The sequence below is a fragment of the Pseudochaenichthys georgianus genome, chromosome 13 (assembly GCF_902827115.2).
Source record: "Pseudochaenichthys georgianus chromosome 13, fPseGeo1.2, whole genome shotgun sequence".
Lineage (NCBI taxonomy): Eukaryota > Metazoa > Chordata > Actinopteri > Perciformes > Channichthyidae > Pseudochaenichthys > Pseudochaenichthys georgianus.
Window position 1 is genome coordinate 12,955,339 of NC_047515.1, and position 23,014 is coordinate 12,978,352.

Below are 23,014 nucleotides of genomic sequence, written 5' to 3' on the forward strand. Positions count from 1 at the left end.
GAGCCTAGGAGCGTCACAATTGGACACCACGGACACTGACCAAACGTCGCTATTGGACGCTAGGGAGTGAGAGTGTGTTGACTCAACAGTCGGCCGTTCACGGAAACAACCGATTATGACCGAGAAATGATATCATGAAAGTTACGGTGCTTATTAAGCATTTTAAAACATAGGTGGTAAGTTGCTAAAGTGCTTTGTTTTGAACGTTCATCAGTATTATAATCAAAAAGAGAAATATGAACGTTAGTTTTCTCTGAAATGATCAAATAAAGTCAACATTTCACAGTCTTTACTGAGCTGTGTGGAGTTTGTTCAACTTTTAAAAGATGTTTGAATGGTGATATACACAGTGATAGATGTTAAGGACTAACGTTTATAATAAATACATTTGTATTGATTTTAAGATCTTTAGTTCATACAATCATACATATTGGGATCATTGGTATTAATGTGGACCGGAGGGAGAGGGTGTTTCACTTTCCTTTTTTATTTCAATTCCAACTTTGGTCATGAAGAATATGTTTCTCAGTTGTCCACGTTCATCAATCAATCAATCAATCAATCAATGTTTATTTATATAGCCCAATATCACAAATGTTACATTTGTCTCAGTGGTCTTCACAGTGTGTACAGAATATCAGTATGACAATACGACACCCTCTGTCCTTAGACCCTCACATCGTACAAGGAAAAACTTCCGAAGAAAACCCAGTTTAAAGGGAAAAATGGGAGAAACCTCAGGGAGAGCAACAGAGGAGGGATCCCTCTCCCAGGACGGACAGACGTGCAATAGATGCCGTGTGTAAATTGAAAAGATAATACATTTGCAACATAGGTAGTCCAAATCTTTGGAAATGCATGTGTGTATAATAGGAAGATGAATCCACGAGGATATCCATCCAGGACCGATGATCCAGGACCATAGCCACAACTCAAGATCCAGCGCTCGCGATCCAGAACACAGGACCGCAGGATCATCCATGACTCCGGATCCCGGCGTATATAGACACCAAAAAGAAAGAAATGTGGGGAAGCTGGGTTAATCGGAACATGAGAGTACACAGGTACAGATAGAGAGAAGGAAGAAGTAAGATGTCCCCCGACAAACTAAGCCTATATCAGCAAAACTAGGGGCTGAATCTAATCAGCCCTAACTATAAGCTTTATCAAAAAGGAAGGTCTTAAGCGCACTCTTAAAAACGGATAGGGTGTCTGCCGCCCGAACACAAACTGGAAGCTGATTCCACAAATGTGGAGCTTGATAAGAAAAGGCTCTGGCTCCCATTGTACTTTTAGAGATTCTAGGAACAACCAACAACCCTGCATTCTTGGAACGCAATGCCCTAGTAGGAAAGTAGGGTATAATGAGTTATTTAAGGTAAGATGGCGCCTGCCCATTAAGGGCTTTGTAGGCGAGAAGAAGAATTTTAAATTCTATCCTGTGTTCTATAGGGAGCCAGTGTAAGGCAGCCAGAACAGGAGTAATGTGGTCCCTTTTCCTCACTCTGGTTAGTACACGAGCCGCAGCATTTTGAATCAGCTGATGCGACTTGACTGACTTCTTGGTACTCCCTGATAATAAAGAGTTACAATAATCCAGTCTAGAAGTAACAAATGCATGGACTAGTTTCTCTGCATCGTTTTGAGGCAAGATATGCCTGATTTTTGCAATGTTACGTAGATGGAAGTAGGCGGTCCTTGAAATTGATTTTATGTGGGCGTTAAAGGATAAATCCTGATCAAATATAACACCAAGATTCCTTACAGTCTCACTGGAGGCCAAATTAATGCCATCCATAGTTAGTATATCTTTAGATAATTTGTTTCGTAGATTCTTCGGGCCAAGTACAATAACTTCAGTTTTGGTCGTGTTTAACATAAAAAAGTTTAAGGTCATCCACGTTTTTAAGTCCTTAAGGCAGTCTTGAATTTTATTTAGATGATTAATTTCATCAGGCTTGATTGATAAATATAGTTGAGTATCATCCGCATAACAATGAAAGTTTACAGAATGATTCCTTATAATATTGCCTAATGGAAGCATATATAATGTGAACAAAATAGGTCCGAGCACTGAGCCCTGTGGCACTCCATGGCTAACTTTGGTTTGCGTGGAAGATTCATCGTTGACACGTACAAACTGAGAGCGTTCAGATAGATAGGACCTAAACCAGCCTAAAGCAGTTCCCTGTATGCCAACTAAGTGCTCTAGTCTTTGCAATAGGATGTCATGGTCGATAGTATCAAATGCAACACTGAGATCGAGCAAAACAAGAATAGAGACAAGTCCCTTGTCTGAGGCTATTAGAATGTCATTTGTGACTTTAACCAGAGCTGTCTCTGTGCTATGATGTGTTCTAAAGCCAGACTGAAAATCTTCAAATAAATCATTGTTTTTTAAGTAATCACACAACTGTTTTGCGACCGCTTTCTCAAGAATCTTTGAGAGGAACGGAAGATTAGAAATAGGTCTATAGTTGGCTAAAACCTCTGGATCGAGGTTGTGCTTTTTAAGAAGCGGTTTTATCACTGCTACTTTGAATGATTGTGGAACATAGCCTGATAATAAAGACATATTCATAATATTTAATAAAGAAGTGCTAATTAATGGAAAAACTTCCTTCAACAGCTTAGTTGGAATTGGGTCTAACATGCACGTTGATGGTTTAGAAGAGAGAATCATTGAATGTAATTGTTCAAGGTTTATGGCTGAAAAGCATTCTAGTTTACTATCTAGTGTAATATTAGAACTTACGTTTCCGGGAGCTGTTGATAACAGTATACTGGTCAAAGGCAAGAGGTCATTAATTTTGTTTCTAAGAGTAACAATTTTATCGTTAAAAAAGCACATATAATCATTACTACTGAGTGCTATGGGAATAGAAGGCTCAATCGAGCTGTGGCTCTCTGTCAGCTTGGCTACAGTGCTGAAAAGAAATCTTGCATTATTCTTATTCTCATCTATTAATGAAGAGTAGTAGGCTGCTCTCGCTTTACGCAGTGCTTTCTTATATTCATTGAGAGTAATATGCCAAATTAAACGAGATTCTTCAAGTTTAGTGGAACGCCATATCCTTTCAAGTTGTCTAGACTTTTGCTTTATTTTGCGGGTTTCGGCATTATGCCATGGAGCTAATCTATGATTAAAGATTGCTGCAACTCCACCTCCTCGGCCCGTGCCTCGAGCAATATGAGTGTTGACATGGCTGGGTGGAGTGGCCTCATTTATGCTGACATATTCTTCATGTCTCAACCAAGTTTCAGTGAGACAGCATATGAAGAGTTTGGTTCCAAAACGCGATAAACGCCACTTTTGAAAAAAATGAGTTCCCGCCGAAATCAGTATTGTATTTCGTCGGTATTGAAAAGTCAACATTCAATTTTCCGCAAAACGCGATATCCGCCGTGTTTTTCTGTCCTGTTTTCTCACTTTCTTTCCAAACAGCGACAAACGCCAGTCTCCCTTCTCTACAGAATGTGATATATCCGCTCAACCAATCACAGCGCACCATTCCACGCACCTCAACCAATCACAGAGCATTCCACGCAGTGTAAACAATAATGGCGGTGTTACCGTTTAACTGGTTACACCGGGGAAGTCGTTACGTTAACGGTAGGAATGGGGCGTGTACTTTGAGGAGCCATTGTCGAATAGCCAGGAAATACACATTTCGATCGCTTCTTTTGTTGTTTACATTTATCTTTTGGTATATTTGGCTCCATAGGAACACTTTGATGCACATTCAGTATCAGTGTGTGAGGTTGTGGTTGCGATGCCGATATCCGGACGCGTACAGCGAGGACTACAAAATGACAATGAGGTGACTGGGGATGTCTGTTCAAAATATTGCAAACGTGAATAAATCATTTCCAATATGTATTTGTCTCCGACTGTCATTTGTACATCGTTGTTAATGTGATGTTTAGTAGCTTTGATAGCTGTCCATACCTCCAGACAGTCTAAAAGTAAGACACAAGTTGTTTATTCACAGCCCGAATGCAGCATCGAGATCCGTGGCCAGCTGTGATCCTCTCGATTAACTTGTGACAGGACTTCTGTAGCTATTCTCCAGCGAGCAAGGTTTTTATTAAATACCTCCATCCCTCTCGTCACAACACGACTCTACACTGTGCAGAAAAAAACAACATAAATGAAAATAACCTTGCTGGATAGTTTAGAATGAAAAGAACAAACTATCTTCCATGGCTGATACTGATGTCACAGTGACGGGTAAACCACAGACTAGTCTAGCGGGGGGGCACACGTTGAATCCATATAATGAAATTGTTATTTTATAAATGTATATACATATATATATATTAGGGCTGTCAAACGATTAAAATTTGTAATCAGATTAATCACAGCTTAAAAATTAATTAATCATGATTAATCACCATTCGAACTATGTCCAAAATATGCCATTTATTTATGTATATTGTTGTGGGAATGGAAAGATAAATGAAAGAAGGCGGATATATCAATTTAACATACAGTAGGCCCATGGGCGTCGCCTGGGGTAGGCATCCGGGGCTTTAGCCCCGGATGTTTTTTCTTTAGCCCCGGACAAATTCTCCCTCAATAATATAATACATTAACCGTACTTTACCTAGAAGATGGTAGAAATGTAATTTCCCGTGTTCAGTGAATGCAACAGAGGCAACCACCAGACCAATCAGAGATTTGCATGGAAATAAACGTGTTTTATTGGCTGACAGGTACGTACCTCTCCTCTGTGACAGTGTTTACACTTTCAGCCGCGGACGCGGAGTTTCTGAAGATGGACATTAGACATTTTTTTAATAAAAAAGATGGCAACTCTCAAGTGGTGGCTCAAACAACAACCCCAGAGCCACTACCTGAGCCAGGTGAACAAGGTATGTAAATGCCAGTAAACTTACAAGTTATGCGAACATGTAAGCAAAGCATAAATTATAGCTACGTTGACGTTACTTTGAATCGCGCGGGTAAGCTAAACCGTCAGCAAGTAGCTATAGCTAGCCAGATATATTATACACACTTTGTCATACAATCTAAATGTTGTATTTTTTAGCATTACCTGGTGATTTCAAAGAAAGCTCTCTGGGAAAGGTTGACTTACTGTTCGACATGAAGCTAGAAGCTACCTTACAGTACACAGTTGATCCGGAGTCCTGTCAGTTAAAGTGTTTCATAGTTAGCTTAGCTTAGCATCAAACTAGCACTGAAATATATGATTCCTGGATGTTATGTGACAGTATTTCTGAGAAAGAGTCAGCTGAAATGGTGGCATAGTTGCCACTGTTTTACATGTCGACAGCATGTTTGAACGTATTTGCAGCTGTAAATGTGGCTGTCTGGCCACTGACGTTGCCATAACAACACCTGCATTTAAATGTGCAACCTCTTTTTGTGACAGATTTTTGCATTCAATTATAATTCTTCTGATTGATATTTCCTATTGACAGCTAGTTTCTATGTGAACATTATGAGATGGACAGTCAGCCAACAAGCTTTTTATACAAATACTTCAATCAAAGCTAATCCAGTGGGGCTCCTGAAAGGGGGCAAGGGACACTATGCTCCCAAATATTAAGCCTTGACCCCCATCTTAAAATTGATATGATCAACAAATGATCTGCATTGTCGGAGGCCTTTTTTCCTCATTATCATGTCAAATTATACAGCTTTCCTTAGTGTTGAATGCAGAAAGATGACCATATTAGAGTATTAAGTGAAAATGACTATATTAAAGTGTAATGTGAATATATTAAGTGAATTACTCAAACTGCATTTGTAGGAATGATTCTGTCCTACTGGCAGATAACTACTCTAACAGTGATATCTACAAGAGATGTACATTTAACTATTTTCAATTGGTTAGTATTACATTTTGTGACTGTGTGGTGAAACTCATTTTAATGAAGACACATGTGTGTATCTTGAAATTCATTTATTTGACAGAGCTGGAAACTGATTGACTTACATACTTGTTTGTGTTTACCCACAGTCATCACAGATGAGCCAAACGGAGTAGAGGATGGAGAACAGGAGAAAGGGACACACAAGGAGGAGATACAACAGACAAGAACGACAATGGAGACAACAATGAACAGGAACACCAGAACAGACACGAGTCAATGGGTAACATGACTGATTTAGGGACTGCAGATACAGGGCCAAGGCAAGTGAGACACCACTGCTTTCCATCCAGCATGTTTGGCCAGCAAAAGAGATCATTTCAACGGCAAACAGCAAGAGATGAGGGATTATTATTTCCTCCTTCCATCCCTTTTTTCTGTTTAATCTGATTACTAACAACTTCTAATAATTTGACATCGTTTATGATTTAATTGGAAAATGAAGTGTTTTTTAAATAATAAACCCGTTTCTGATTCGGATTCTTTGATTTTTGTTGACATATGGGTGTTGAGAGATGTATCCATATCTCTTGATGTTGCTCTCAAAGTGCACAAGATTGATGCTTTTAACTTCATCATTTAAAAAAAATCTTCCTGGGGGACCCCAGAGGAGGTGAGTTCCCTCAAAATAGCACTTTTTCTCTGTTTATGTAACTCCGGTGTAGTGTCCCCTCGGCAACAGATCACTCGGAGCTGGTGATTACTTTCCTGCATTTCAATAGACAGCATAAAAGGACACGTGAGCTGGGTTCTGGTGCTCAGATTAGCTATTGATGATCACGTTGATAAATCATATAAAACCAATCACACAAAAACATGTTGCTGTGACTGTGAGCATTAAACAATTAACATTAAACTAAACAAACACAACAGTACGTTATTGTCCTTATAAAATAAAAACATACATTTTGTCCACCGAGATAATACAGGCACCTTACCCTCAAGAGATCCTCACGTGCTATGAGAATCTCCCACAATCCATTGCCGTAACAAAGCTAATGCAGACACACGTTTGTGACACCAGATGGCGCAATTGTGTATGTGCGTGTGCGGAGTCTTGCAGTAGAAAATGTGTCTGTACCGCTGCCACTGTGGGCTAAGCCCCGAATGTTTCCAGGTCCAGGCGACGCCCCTGAGTAGGCCTATCTATGTTTATTATAAAATTTTTCTGCATGTTAAAATGAAAGACAACCCACACACCTATCAATCATCAAACCGTGGGGTCTTAATTCATTACGTGTTGATTTCTATCAACGGGGGAGTACTTCAGGAAAGTCGACAGAGGGGGGGGCTAGTGGAGTACTTCGTGACCACAGAGTGTGAACGTTGTGATCAGCTGTTTTAGCGCAGTTCTCCAGTGAAGGGGGGAGTCTCCCTCCGCAGCCGGTTGGCGTAGTTTTGGCACAGTTCCGTTGTACAGACCGACGTTAACAGCAGCCCTGTCTGTGCACACGGAGACCGACTCTGTCGTCCGGTGATCTAACCGCCTTCTGGAAAAGCTTCACAAGTACGTCGGTACGCAAATGCGCTTTGTGACACAAGTGACGGTACGCATTTCAGATTACGCACATAACCTGCGTACCAGTTATGTGCACCCCTGTACCAGAGCCATATTATTACTATTATATGGCCCTGCCCTGTACTACAGCGAAATTATTCTGCGTTGGGACTTCCTGCAACAACACCACGCCTTTATCAAAGATGTTCTATTGAGAAGATGATCACTACGTGACAAAAGTTTTCAAAACCGTGGCTACTGAAATCAGTCTTACTAACTGCTGTCTGTGCAATTTACTCCGCGCGAGTTGGCAGACTTTATTTTGCTTACTTTAACATCATTTTTCATGGTGGGGCTAAGCCATTTCTTGGTATGGGTGTAGCCTAGCCCAGCCATACCCTGGCGCTGCCACTGGTGGCACGTATGGGGCGGGCCATTCTGCACATGCGTTAAATGCGTTAAATATTTTAACGCAATTAATTCAAAAAATTAATTACCGCCGTTAACGCGATACTTTTGACAGCACTAATATATATATATATACATGCTATATATATATATATATTTATATTTATTTCTATCCTACATTGTCTAGGCTATATAAACTGGCGGAAGTGTCACAACTTTCTTGGTTTGTGATTATAGAGAGAGAGAAATAGCGACAGAGATAGATAGCGAGACAGATAGAGATAGATAAAACTCAAATAAATGTTTTTCTTTTATGGAAAATGAGCAATATACCAGATATATTCATACAACATAATAAAGGATAATTGTCAACAATTGTCTTTTTTCCAAGCCATCAGCATAAATATCGTGGATCATAAAATCCATCAGTTGTTTAACAACTCCTGAATCCATCCCCTCTTGGTTAGCCCTACAGCTATTCTCTCCCACACACATGCACACGCACACACACGCACACACACACACACACACACACACACACACACACACACACACACACACACACACACACACACACACACACACACACACACACACACACACACACACACACACACACACACACACACACACACACACACACACACACACACACACACACACACACACACACACACACACACACAAACTCACTTACGCACAGCCGATCTTTCTCTATGTCTATCTCTACAGTATCTCGATCTATGTCTCTATCGCTCTCTCTCTCTCTATAATCACAAACCAAGAAAGTTGTGACACTTCCGCCAGTTTATATAGCCTAGACAATGTAGGATAGAAATAAATATAAATATATAGCATATATAAAAGAACTATTTCATTATATGGATTCAACGTGTGCCCCCCCGCCCGCTAGACTAGTCTGTGGTTTACCCGTCACTGTGACATCAGTATCAGCCATGGAAGATAGTTTGTTTGTTTCATTCTAAACTATCCAGCAAGGTTATTTTCATTTATGTTATGTTATGTTCATTTATGTTTTTTCTGCACAGTGTAGAGTCGTGTTGTGACGAGAGGGATGGAGGTATTTAATAAAAACCTTGCTCGCTGGAGAATAGCTACAGAAGTCCTGTCACAAGTTAATCGAGAGGATCACAGCTGGCCACGGATCTCGATGCTGCATTCGGGCTGTGAGTAAACAACTTGTGTCTTACTTTTAGGCTGTCTGGAGGTATGGACAGCTATCAAAGCTACTAAACATCACATTAACAACGATGTACAAATGACAGTCGGAGACAAATACATATTGGAAATGATTTATTCACGTTTGCAATGTTTTGAACAGACATCCCCAGTCACCTCATTGTCATTTTGTAGTCCTCGCTGTACGCGTCCGGATATCGGCATCGCAACCACAACCTCACACACTGATACTGAATGTGCATCAAAGTGTTCCTATGGAGCCAAATATACCAAAAGATAAATGTAAACAACAAACGAAGCGATCGAAATGTGTATTTCCTGGCTATTCGACAATGGCTCCTCAAAGTACACGCCCCATTCCTACGGTTAACGTAACGTAACGACTTCCCCGGTGTAACCAGTTAAACGGTAACAGCGGCACCCTGAATGTACCGGCTTTCGTCATTATCTACTTCAACAAACAATAAAAACATGAATACTTTTGACGGCATTGATGAACCTGTGGTGGTTTATGCGGTGGGAAAGAAACGCAAGCCATCGAAATGTAATCATGTACGTGAGGAGATTAAGAAAATGAGACACTCGGGAGGAGGAACAATGCCGACTGTCGCTTGTTATCATTCTCATACAAAAGCAAACTTCTGTCACGCAGACACATTGACCCCAGGGGATCTATTACAAAACTTTCAGTGTTTTTACTCTGGATCTACTAAAATCGAGCAGGATCAAGTCCCGGGGCCATCTAGTATTTAGCTCGGGCAATGAAGCCTCACCTGCTGGGTGCCCGATCGGGCAATCTATTATGCCAGTATCATGCAGCTCGCGGATCAGTAATGAGTGACCCGACAGTAAAACTAAACATAGGCCTATCTATAACTAGTTTAGGTAGTTTGAGAGGTAATTAAAATAGCTACGTGTGGTATTCTAACCTGACGTGTGTGTTTTGTCCACTCACCGCTGCATGTGATCATGCAGAGCTGCGTGTCCACTCGTCAGCAGCAGCTGATCTCTCTCTCCCGTCAGATTAGACTCGCGTTTATGTCCATATCGATCAGATCCAGCTAGTTCTAGCTAATGATATGACTACCTGCTTATTAAAAGACACCTAAACAATAAGTGTCGCTATGCAACTGGGTGAGGCCACAAAGTAAAGCATTATGCATTTGTTTACATGCCCACCGGAACCCCGAGGCATTACCAACAGATCAACGCACAATCAACCCACACAGGACATCTATTTCTCCACATTAAGTGTTAGACATTAGAATTGACTATTCTTGTCTGTCACATACTCTTCTTGTCTGTTACATAAGTGGCGCAACTGAAGCGGTATTGCGCTAATAGGAAATTATTTTGACCGAAGAGATTTAGATTTGCCGGCTAACGGGAACTCTGTTACTGTTATGTATTTTTGCACAGTTTCAATATGAAAAATAAAATAGATCTATTGCATTTTGGAGGAAGGTTCAAAAGACCTCATGAAAGGAAAAACAAGAAGTGAGGATACCCGGCCCGGAGGAAGCCCGGGGTCCCCTTCTGGAGCCAGGCCCAGAAGGAGGACTCGTCGGCGAGCGTCTGGTGGCCGGGCTTGCCACGGAGCCCGGCCGGGCCCAGCCCGAAAAGGCAACGTGGGCAACACCTCCGCTTCTCTGTCCCGCGGGCCCACCACCTACGGGAAACATCGATGGGGTCGGGTGCGCTGCCAGACGGGTGGCAGTGAAAGCGGAGGGTCTCGACGGACCAGACCCGGGCGGCAGAAGCTGGCTTTGGGGACGTGGAACGTCACCTCTCTGGGGGGGAAGGAGCCGGAGCTTGTGCGGGAGGTGGAGCGGTACCAGTTGGATCTGGTTGGGCTCACCTCTACGCACAGCGTCGGCTCTGGAACCTTACTTCTGGATAGGGGTTGGACTCTATTCTTCTCCGGAGTTGCTCAAGGTGTGAGGCGCCGGGCGGGTGTGGGGATACTCACAAGTCGCCGGTTAGGTGCTTCGTTGTTGGAGTTTACCCCAGTGGACGAGAGGGTCGCCTCCCTACGCCTGCGGGTTATGGGGGGGAAAACTCTGACTGTTGTGTGTGCTTATGCACCCAACAGCAGTTCAGAGTATTCGGCCTTCTTGGAGACCCTGGAAAGAGTCCTGTATGGGGCTCCTGAAGGGGACTCCTTAGTCTTGCTGGGAGACTTCAACGCACATGTGGGCAATGATGGAGACACTTGGAGGGGCGTGATTGGGAGGAACGGCCCCCCTGATCTGAACCGGAGTGGTGGTTTGTTACTGGACTTCTGTGCTAGTCATGGATTGGCCATAACAAACACCATGTTCGAACATAAGGATGCTCATAAGTGTACGTGGTACCAGAGCACCCTAGGCAGAAGGTCCATGATCGATTTCGTTATCGTATCATCGGACCTGAGGCCGTATGTTTTGGACACTCGGGTAAAGAGAGGGGCGGAGTTGTCAACTGATCACCATCTGGTGGTGAGTTGGGTCGAGTGGCGGGGGAAGCCTCTGGATAGACCTCGTAAGCCCAAACGTGTAGTTCGGGTGAACTGGGAACGTCTGGAGGAGGCCCAAGTTCAGGAGGCCTTCAACTCACACCTCCGGCGGAGCTTTTCGGGCATTCCTGTGGAGGTTGGGGACATTGAACCAGAGTGGTCGGTGTTCAAAGCCTCTATTGCCGAAGCCGCGGTGGGGAGCTGTGGTCTCAAGGTCTTAGGTGCCTCAAGGGGCGGTAACCCTCGAACCTCCTGGTGGACACCGGTGGTCAGGGAAGCCGTCCGACTGAAGAAGGAGGCCTTCAGGGATTTGTTATCCCGGGGGACTCCCGAAGCAGTTGCAAGGTACCGACAGGCCCGAAGGGCAGCAGCCTCATCCGTGGCCGAGGCAAAGCAGCGGGTGTGGGAGAAGTTCGGAGAAGACATGGAGAAGGACTTTCGGGCGGCACCAAAGTTGTTCTGGAAAACTGTCCGACACCTCAGGAGGGGGAAGCAGGGAACCATCCAAGCTGTGTACAGTAAGGATGGGACGTTGTTGACCTCAACTGATGGAGTGTTGGGACGTTGGAAGGAACACTTTGAGGAACTCCTGAACCCGACAACTCCGCCCTCTATGTTAGAGGCAGAGCTGGAGTATGACGGGGGATCAACGCCAATCTCCCGGGGGGAGGTCACTGAGGTCGTCAAACAACTCCACAGTGGCAAAGCCCCGGGGGTGGATGAGATCCGCCCGGAAATGCTGAAGGCTCTGGGTGTTGAGGGACTGTCATGGTTGACACGTCTCATCAACGTTGCGTGGAAGTCGGAAACGGTACCGAAGGAGTGGCAGACCGGGGTGGTGGTCCCCCTTTTCAAAAAGGGGGATCAGAGGGTGTGTGCCAATTACAGAGGCATCACACTACTCAGCCTCCCCGGGAAAGTTTACTCCAAGGTACTCGAAAGGAGGGTCAGGCCGATTGTCGAACCTCAGATTGAGGAGGAACAATGCGGATTCCGTCCTGGTCGTGGAACGACGGATCAGCTTTTTACTCTCGCAAGGATCCTGGAGGGGGCCTGGGAGTACGCTTATCCGGTCTACATGTGTTTTGTAGACTTGGAGAAGGCGTATGACCGGGTTCCCAGGGAGTTACTGTGGGAGGTGCTGCGGGAGTATGGGGTGAGGGGGTCTCTACTCAGGGCCATCCAATCTCTGTACTCCCAAAGCGAGAGCTGTGTCCGGGTCCTCGGCAGTAAGTCGGACCCATTTCCGGTGAGGGTTGGCCTCCGCCAGGGCTGCGCTTTGTCACCAATCCTGTTTGTAATATACATGGATCGGATTTCGAGGCGTAGTCGTGGGGGGGGGGGTCTGCAGTTCGGTGGACTAAGGATTGCACCACTGCTTTTTGCAGATGATGTGGTTCTGATGGCTTCATCGGTCTGCGACCTTCAGCACTCACTGGATCGGTTCGCAACCGAGTGTGAAGCGGCTGGGATGAGGATCAGCACCTCCAAATCTGAGGCCATGGTTCTCAGCAGGAAACCGATGGACTGTCCACTCCAAGTAGGGAATGAGTCCTTACCCCAAGTGAAGGAGTTCAAGTATCTCGGGGTCTTGTTCTCGAGTGAGGGATCAATGGAGCATGAGATGGGCCGGAGAATCGGAGCAGCGGGAGCGGTATTGCAGTCGCTTTACCGCACCGTTGTGACGAAAAGGGAGCTGAGCCGGAAGGCAAAGCTCTCTGTCTACCGGGCCATTTTCGTTCCTACCCTCACCTATGGTCATGAAGGATGGGTCATGACCGAAAGAACGAGATCGCGGATACAAGTGGCCGAGATGGGTTTCCTCCGCCGGGTGGCTGGTGTCTCCCTTAGAGATAAGGTGAGAAGTTCGGTCATCAGGGAGGGACTCGGAGTTGAGCCGCTCCTCCTTCGCGTCGAAAGAAGCCAGTTGAGGTGGTTCGGGCACCTAGTTAGGATGCCACCTGGGCGCCTCCCTAGGGAGGTGTTCCAGGCACGTCCAGCTGGGAAGAGACCAAGGGGTAGACCTAGGACCAGGTGGAGGGATTATATCTCTTCGCTGGCCTGGGAGCGCCTTGGGATCCCCCAGTCAGAGCTGGTTGATGTCGCCAGGGAAAAGAAAGTTTGGGGCTCTCTGCTGGAACTGCTACCCCCGCGACCCGACCACGGATAAGCGGGAGAAGATGGATGGATGGATTTTGGAGGAAAAAAAACGTGTCATGGATTTATTGCATTTTGGGGAAAGAATGATCAGTTTTTAAAATAAATATTTGAAAATCTAATTCTGGATTTTAATTTGTAATGTTATTATAACCTCAAGATGCTATGTGAAAGTTTGAAACAGAAAATAGTGGTTTTCACTTGCCACTTTTCTTGGTAAAGAAAATACATTTTTACTCAAATTAATCAACATGGATTTATAGCGTTTTGGAACCAAACTCTTCATATATCAATATTATAATCTGATATTAAATCATTTACCAATATTGCTTTAGATGCTAGAGATCTTATGTTTAAGAGACCACATTTAATCTTCCTGTTTTGTTGCACTGTAGTAGTTGTTACATTTACTTTTATTAGGTTATTATGTATGACACCTCTATTAGGTTTTACCTTAAATTGTCCTTGGGCAGACACACACACCGCTAATATTGGGTATTTTATTGGGTTCGGGATTCCTATGGATGACTGCCTAGGAGAGAGCGCAGAGAAGCGTGTAAGACTGCGACTCTGCCTCCTGGTCTCAACTCCAGTTTGTCATGGATTAAGTCCGCAAAGCCCTGAAATGTTTGCCGAAATGAGATCTGCACCTTTCAAAGTAGGATGAATGCCGTCCCTCTTAATCAGACCAGGTTTTCCCCAGAAGGCTGTCCAATTATTTACGAAGCCCACATTGTTTGCTGGGCACCACCAAGACAACCAGTGCTGAAATGATGACATGCGGCTATACATGTCATCATTGATCAGATTGGGGAGGGGACCAGAGAAGATTACGGTGTCTGACATTGTTTTAGCATAACTACACACCGACTCCACATTAAGTTTGGTGCATTCTGATTGGCGTAAACGAACATCATTACCACCGACGTGAATAACAATCCTACCGTATTTATGTTTATTTTTAGCCAGCAGTTTAAGATGCGCCTCAACGTCGCCCGCTCTGGCCCCCGGAATGCATGTGACTGTGGAGGCTTCGGTCTCTAAATTCACGTGTCTCATAATAGAGCTACCAATAACCAGAGTTGGCTTCTCAGCGGGTGTCTCGCTGAGTGGGGAATATCTGTTAGATACGTGAACGGGTTGGTGGGGACCTGCGGGTTTCGTGTTATGCCCCTTCAGAACAGTCATCCAGTCTCCCTGCTGCTAAGAGGAGCTACCTTTTGCCGGTCCGCACATGCTAACATGGGCTTTACTTTAGCTGAGTTACTTTCTAAGATGCGGAGCCGGGCTTCTATGGCTATGATTCCCGCCTCCAACCTAACAACTATACTACATTTAACACATGTGTCCTTACCAGTAAAGGAGGCCGGGAAGTAACCAAACATGAGACAGGAAGAGCAGGAAATAGCACCAGAGGGTAGGGAAATAGCCATGGCTAGCTATCAAGCTAAAGTAGCTACCGTTAGCAAACCCGAAAAGAGTGTAGGCAACTGTGGAGTTACAGTCGCTAAGAGAAGGAGAGTTGTGAGTGCTTAAGCTGTAGTAACGTGTGATTACAACGTCAGGCAGTTGCCATGATCAAGAGTTTTAAAACGATTGATTAAGTTAAGTTAATAAGCTATCAGCAACAGAACAGGCACACGGGATACCCGGAGATGACAACAACAACCGGAAGTTACAACATGCTCACCGCAATAGGTTCCTCCTGAAAATCAGTAGTAACTACCCCAGTTCCTAAACTGTAATGGACCAGTTGCTTTGCTTTATAAAGCAAAGCAACAGCATCAGAGCAGGGTGCAGAGTCTCTAGATGAGTTTACAGTAGTCCCTCGTTCTTATTAAACATCCATGTTGTAGTCCACTGTATAGAAAACTGTAGTTTCCATAGTTCCCCCACAGCAGCAGACGCACATTCATGACGTCCGCTGGCGCATCATAAACACGTCGGATAGTGAAAGTGCATTCAGATTCTCTAAAGTACCGCAGTCTCTTCTCCTAAGTCCTTTTGAATTCTCCTGTCCACTATCCCTTAACCCCGTGACGTTTCACTGAGAGGTCAAGGAATAGACGATAGGGTTAGAACTTAGGAGCTGATCTTTGGACTATTCGACTGCAGCCCTGGCCAGCCGAAATTGGCTTCCCTTTGTGAAAAAAATTGAGGGATTGACCAATCAGACAAGGCTCACGTGATGCCCCTGCCAACCTGTGATTAGTCAGGGCCATGCCAAGGGAAGTCAAAGGGGGCTGGCTTCCCTTGCCTCACAATCCAATCAAATCGCATCAATTTAGTGTTGCAGTGATGCGTCCTAAAAGCCGGAAGTAAGCTGCGCTCGGTTTCCCTCATGTTTCGCTTGACAAAAAAGCAATGGGATTTCTCCATAGGATTTTGGAAAATAGCTTGAAAACGAACCTGTTAGATAAATGCACGTTTTGTTCAGCCGGATAATATCCACATGTCTACCCTACTTTTATAATTTTCGAATCATAAATCTAATCGATAGAAGATAGATAGTGTCACTGCACCACTCTCACCGCCATTAGAAAGAAGCAAGCAACTGAAGCAAGTGCAATTATGGAGGGTGGAGATTTGGAGTATTTAATCAAACACAATTGTACTAAACTTCCGCAACAGCAGCAACAACAACAAATACAATCTGATGACAGGCCAATGCCCAAACTGGAGCTGTGTACAGCGAGGAAAAAAGGAGCGAATCGGACGTAAAACGTTAAAGGTCTCCTGATTTAGTTTGTGAATGAATGCTTATTAGAGTTTCGGCTGGAGAGTGCGTGCGGACCTGTCGGTTAGTGTGTAAGTCCTGCATCTGTATGATACAAATGTGTGTAAAATTATACCGGGTGCTGTAATCACTCATCTGGTTACGTTATTACATTGACCACCACACCCCCGACCCAAAAGAAAGGACATTTTATTGGCTTCCCCTCATTTTTTCCCCATGCCACGCTACTGCCCTGAGTCTGGTGGTTTTAGTCAGGATGCTGCGGTAGCGTCTGCCAGACGGCAGCAGACAGAACAGTTTGTGGATGGGGTCTTTTGTAATCCGGAGGGATTTCTTCCTGAGCCGCTGGGAGTAAAGGTCCTCCATGGATGGCAGCTCCGTCCTGGTGATGTTCTGTGCAGTTTTCACCACCCTCTGTAAAGTCTTACGATTGAGGGTGGTGCAGCTGCCGTATCCAGACCGTGATGCAGCCAGTCAGGATACTCTTTATGGTGCACCTGTAGAGGTTGCAGAGTATCCTGGGGTCCATGTTGAACCTCCGCAGACTGCGGAGGAAGAAGAGCCGCTGTCAAGCTTTCTTGGTGATGGTGGTGGTGTGAAGTGTCCATGTCAGGTCCTCAGTGATGTGGACACAGAGGAACCTGAAGCTGCTGACTCTCTCCACCGTAGTCCCATTGATGGCGATGGGGGTGTGTCCCTCTCTCTGCTGCTTCTGGTAATCCACAATCAGCTCCTTGGTTTTGCTGACGTTGAGATGGAGGTTGTTATGCTGGCACCAAGATGTCAGGTTTTCGACCTCCTCTCTGTACACCGTCTCGTCGCCGTCTGTGATCTGGCCGATGACGGTTGTGTCGTCAGCAAACTTCACGATGGTGTTGGAGCTGTGTGTGGCCACGCAGTCGTGTGTGAACAGGGAGTAGAAGAGAGGGCTGAGCATGCAGCCTTGAGGGGCTCCGGTGTTGAGGATCAGGGTGGAGGATGTGATGTTTCCCACCCGCACTGCCTGGGGTCTGCCCGTCAGGAAGTTCAGGATCCAGTCACAGAGGGCGCTGTTGAGCCTGAGGTCTCTGAGCTTGATGACGAGCTTGGAGGGCACAATGGTATTGAATGCTGAACTGTAATCAATGACAACACATCCTCACTCCCAGGTCGGCCTATGTTGACGTTATGTCAAGTCCCCTGTGTCGGCTTTTTCCAACGCAAGGGGGGGGGGGGCCTTAGAGTCAATTTTCAACGCAAGGGGGGGGCCCTTAGCGTCCATTTTCAGCTTTCCGGGATGTCCATATGGTTCTATGGATGCTCATGGAAGCACGGCATTCGTTTGTGTCGACTGCCCTTAAAGGCAATGTGAGCGTCCATTCCCATTGGATAACGGAGAATTGTACACCCGGAAGTAAGTATTTCCCTTACTGTCAATTGATTTTTACAGTGATATCTGCACTACTCATCGACTAAAAAACACCGGATTATACTTGTTAATTACACAACATTGATTGGTTTAAATTGTGTAAAATGCTTTTGTATTTTTCCCCTTCGATTCGGAGAAACAAATATTTTTTCAGAGTAAAGGATGGCAGAAGACACTACACTACCCAGAATTCCCAGCTATCGTTTGGACTACACCATGTGCTCTGTTTGACGTCACGTGATCTTCAAATTTCTCCCTGCAGAAAAAAAAACATGGCCGAACTTCATTTTATTCTCGGTGTAAAATGCCTATTTTAAAGTTAGTTTGGCCATTAAAATGCGTTTTGATGTCATTTGATGCGAGAAATATGAGTTGTTATTTCAGATTATGTGTGCAGTGGATATACATGATCTTTAGTTTGCTAGTTATTACGAAGATTACTTCAGGAAATTGTGTCCATAACGTTTTCATTGGTACCAAGGTGGTTGCTAGGGACGCTGCTATCGATATTATTTCTGTTATGTTGTGTAACTGTTTAATGGTGTTATCTTTATTGCAACCCCCTTCCCTGTCAATGTATAGTGTTGGTCCACAGCGCAAACATATTAGTTTAACAAAATCCGCATCTAAAGATAAATAATCTTTAATCTAAAAAAAAATAATACTTTATTCCGAGTGTGCTTGCTTTTCTCTTTGAAAGTCATCACATACCGGCATTGTAAAACACGGTTCGGCTGAATTAAATATTACATATCTGCCGTAATTCTGTATTTATAGAGCCCTGATGAGAAGACTTCTAGACAAACATGAGGAACTGAAAACGTGACCATAAATATATCAGCCATTAAACAACATCTTACATTTCTTTTCACACAATACGTCTCCTTGTAGTATCAACACTAATTCGGCTGACTTTTATATTTGATCCAATTGGTAGATAGGCTGTATTTACACCATAAAGGTGCACAGCTGATTTAACCTAGTGGTTAAAGCATGTTATTGAATTTCATTATTTTTATTATTAGATATTAATAGGATCCCTATAAAGTATATTCATTACTCGTTATTCTCTACTAATAGTTAATTAAAGACTGTATATAATGACTATTTTGCACATCCCTTTCAAGATTTCAAGATTTTCTAATGTTTATTGACATATCATATAGGCCTACACAACTATAGTGTAGTTATGCATTGAATGAAAAACTTGGGTCACAGGTTCCTCAATAGTGCATTACAAGACATCTATCAATATTTGTGCATACCTCCAGCAATGTTAACTATGTTGAAGCACTTATTTTAACTGATATTATACATAATGTATTATACTCTTATAAGATGTATGTAGATATTTCTTCTCCGACCTTGTCAGGTATTGAACAATCAATAAATAAAGAACACAGAATTGTTAAATATAAAACACAGAATTTGTGTGATTATACTAAATTATTTACAAATAAACACCACTGCATATTTAACTGTTACACATGCTGATGTAACGCAAATGTTCGAACTTGAGATCAATAAAGTATATCTTATCTTAAGCTGATCGATGGCTACTGCCATATTTGCAAAATGTGCCTCTGAACCTTGACAAGTGCATGTTTCAGGCTTATCAATTAATGTAATGTTATCAATTAACAACAGGGGTCACAAACATAAGACCAGCTGTTAAATAAAGCTCTTCTGACCTTAGCTGGCATGTGTGTATATATATTAATGCTGCCCATTATGGGCACAAGCAATTTTCACCCATTTATTCATTATATGTTTTAAATGTGAGTGTTTCCTATCCCCTAAACCTCCAGGGATGTACACAGTTTAATACTGGCAACTTCTTATTATGGGAAATACGAAAACGTCTTTTAAAACTACAATTCCCAGTAGAGACGTGCCATAGATAGAGAATGTTGCGAAACAGAATAGCCAGCATGTGTAGTTCTGGGGACGGGGTGGGGGAGGGGGGGACGCGGTGGACCCGTTCAAATCCAGTTTTGGACAGTCTGCCGTGGTTCCATCCCATTTCAAGTGCTGTTCGAGGCTCGGCGTAACCCTCGGAGCACACTCTCCAATCACAGAGCTTGAGGACTATCACGGGGTTTGTCAAACAGAGCACATGGTGTAGTCCAAACGATAGCTGGGGATTCTGGGTAGTGTAGTGTCTTCTGCCATCCTTTACCCCGAAAAAATATTTGTTTCTCCGAATCGAAGGGGAAAAACACAAAAGCATTGCACACAATTTAAACCAATCAATGTTGTGTAATTAACAAGGATAATCTGGTGTTTTTTAGTCGATGAGTAGTGCAGATATCACTGTAAAATCAATCGACAGTAAGGGGAATACTTACTTCCGGGTGTAGAATTCTCCGTTATCCAATGAGAATGGACATTAAGGGCAGTCGACACAAACGAATGCCGTGCTTCCATGAGCGTCCATAGAAGCATATGGACATCCCGGAAAGCTGAACATGGACGCTAAGGGCCCCCCCTTTGCGTTCAAAATGGATGCTACGGCCCCCCCCCCCCCTTGCGTTGGAAAAAGCCGACACAGGGGACTTGACATAACGTCAACATAGGCCGACCTGGGAGTGAGGATGTGTTGTCAATGAACAGCATTCTCACATATGTTCCTCTGGTCCAGGTGTGAGAGGGCAGTGTGGATGGTGAGGGCTATGGCGTCGTCTGTGGACCTGTTTGCTCTGTAGGCAAACTGCAGGGGGTCCAGAGAGTCAGGGAGGCAGGAGGTGATGAATGATTTGACTAACCGCTCAAAGCACTTCATTATGATGGAGGTGCGAGTGCTACTGGGCGGTAGTCATTGAGGCTGGTTATTTTTGTCTTTTTGGGGACAGGAAAGATGGTGGAGTGTTTCAAACATGTGGGGACAACAGACTGCAGCAGGGACCTGTTGAAAATGTCCGTGAACACCTCTGCCAGCTGAACTGCACACACTCTGAGAACACGGCCAGAGATGCCATCAGGTCCAGGAGCCTTGTGTGGGTTAACCCTTTTAAAGGATTTGCACACATCTGCCCTGTTTAAAACAAAAGGGCAGGGCTCCTGGTCCTTCTGTGCCTCCACAGCCTGGCTGCTCTCAAAACCGTGCGAAAAAACTGTTCAGCTCATCTGGGAGAGATGCGCACGCAGACACTCCCGCAGCACCCCCCACTGCTCCTTTGTAGTCTGTCATTGTTCTTAGTCCCACCCACGGTGTTACAGCCTTTGAAGTCATTCCACCTTGTCTTTGTAGTGTCTCTTTGCGCTGCAGATAGCTCTCCGGAGTTCATACCTAGATTTCCAGCTTTTGATTCGGGAATGTTCGTACAGAAACCTTCGGTACCACGTCATCGATGCATTTCCCAATGTAGCAGATGACCTTGTTGATGGTGTTGTCCTTAAACACACTCCAATCCGTAGATTGGCAGCAGCAGCAGTGAGATGTGGTCTGATTTGCCGAAGTGAGGGCGAGGGAGAGCCCTAAAGAGTGGCCATCTACTTCCGGTTCATGGGACCTTATTTCGGAAAAATATGTATTGAAGTCAATGAAGAGAGAAAGCTTATCTTTCGATCCCGTTTGAATTGTGCCATGAATTACACATATGATGTTTGTCAATCTTAAAAAATCATTTCCATGTCAAAAAAGTCACAGTTTGTCGTAAAAAAGTTGAAATATAAGACTATGAAAAATACGCAACTAGAAAGACTGTTAAGAACCGAGACACAGGACGCAGGACCCAAAAGCAGGACTCGGAGACAGTTGTCCAAAAATAGAATGTTTTTTTAATAACAAAAACTAAATCGTACTTTCCAAAAATAGAAAGTAGTTAAACAGCCAAAACTAACTTGTATAGCAACACAAAAACCCACTTGGCAAAAGGTCTAAATCTTAAGGTAGGTATCAGGAGTCAAAAGGCCTAGGTGCTCACGACATGAAACATAACGAACTGACAAAGGAACAAAGAAACACTAGGGCTATATATAGCTGAGGGGGATGGGCACAGGTGAAAACAATCACGGCAGGTCCAAGCAATCTCACGGGCGGGAAACACACAAATGCAGGAAATGTGGGATCTGGAATGACAAGAAAGATTACTTTCAAAATAAAAACAGGAAGTGACAAGATCAAAACAGAAAACTAGAGTAAAAACATAACTAAACCTAACATATCTGTCGAGTCAGAACATTACCACCCCCCCCTCTAGGAACGTCTCCTGACGGCCCAGGCAGATTAGGATGTTGCCTGTAGAAATCCCTGATCAACTCCTGATCCACAACGTAGCGAGAAGGGATCCACATCCTATCCTCTGCTCCATAGCCTTTCCCGTCAACGAGGAAATGCCTGCCACGTCCCCTTCTCCGGACTGCCAGCAGTTTCTTGACCGTATAAACAAGGCCACCATCAACAATTCTGGGGGGTGGCGGAGGTTTAGTTGCGGGCACCAAACTGCTTTCCTTGACAGGCTTGATCTTCCCAATGTGGAATGTAGGGTGGACCCGCAGGGACCTGGGGAGTCGCAGGCGCACATACACAGGGTTCACAATCTTCGTTATTGGAAAGGGACCAACAAACCTGGGGGCTAATTTTCTTGAAGCAACATGGAGGGGTAGATCTTTCGTGGACAACCACACCTTCTGTCCAGGCTGGTACACTGGAGCTGGCCGGCGGTGTCGGTCAGCCCCCCTTTTCATTGAAGAAGAACTCCTTAGAAGGGTTCGACGGGCAGCCGCCCAGATGCGGTGGCAACGTCTGACCAGGGCATGTGCAGAAGGGACCAATACCTCCTTTTCAGTCTCAGAAAACACGGGTGGTTGGTAGCCAAAGACGCACTGGAAGGGAGTCAGACCTGTGGCAGAGGTGGGAAGAGAATTGTGGGCGTATTCCACTCAGGTTAGATGCTTGCTCCACGATGAGGGATTCTGAGCCACCAAGCACCTGGGGGGTGATACCCAGAGGAGAGGCTAGCGGTGGCTCCAATGAGACTGCAGAACTCTTTCCAGAACTTGGAAACAAACTGTGGGACCCGGTCTGACACAATATCCCTGGGAAATCTATGTATCCGGAACACATTGACCAACCTGATCTCACCAGAATGCGTGACTCCACCACGACTCCTTAACACCGCATTGCGTGGTGGACTCACAAACTTTGTTACATTTACGTGTCTGCACCACGCAAACAAGCCCAATGTAAAGTGAATGAGGCTCCTTTGTCGT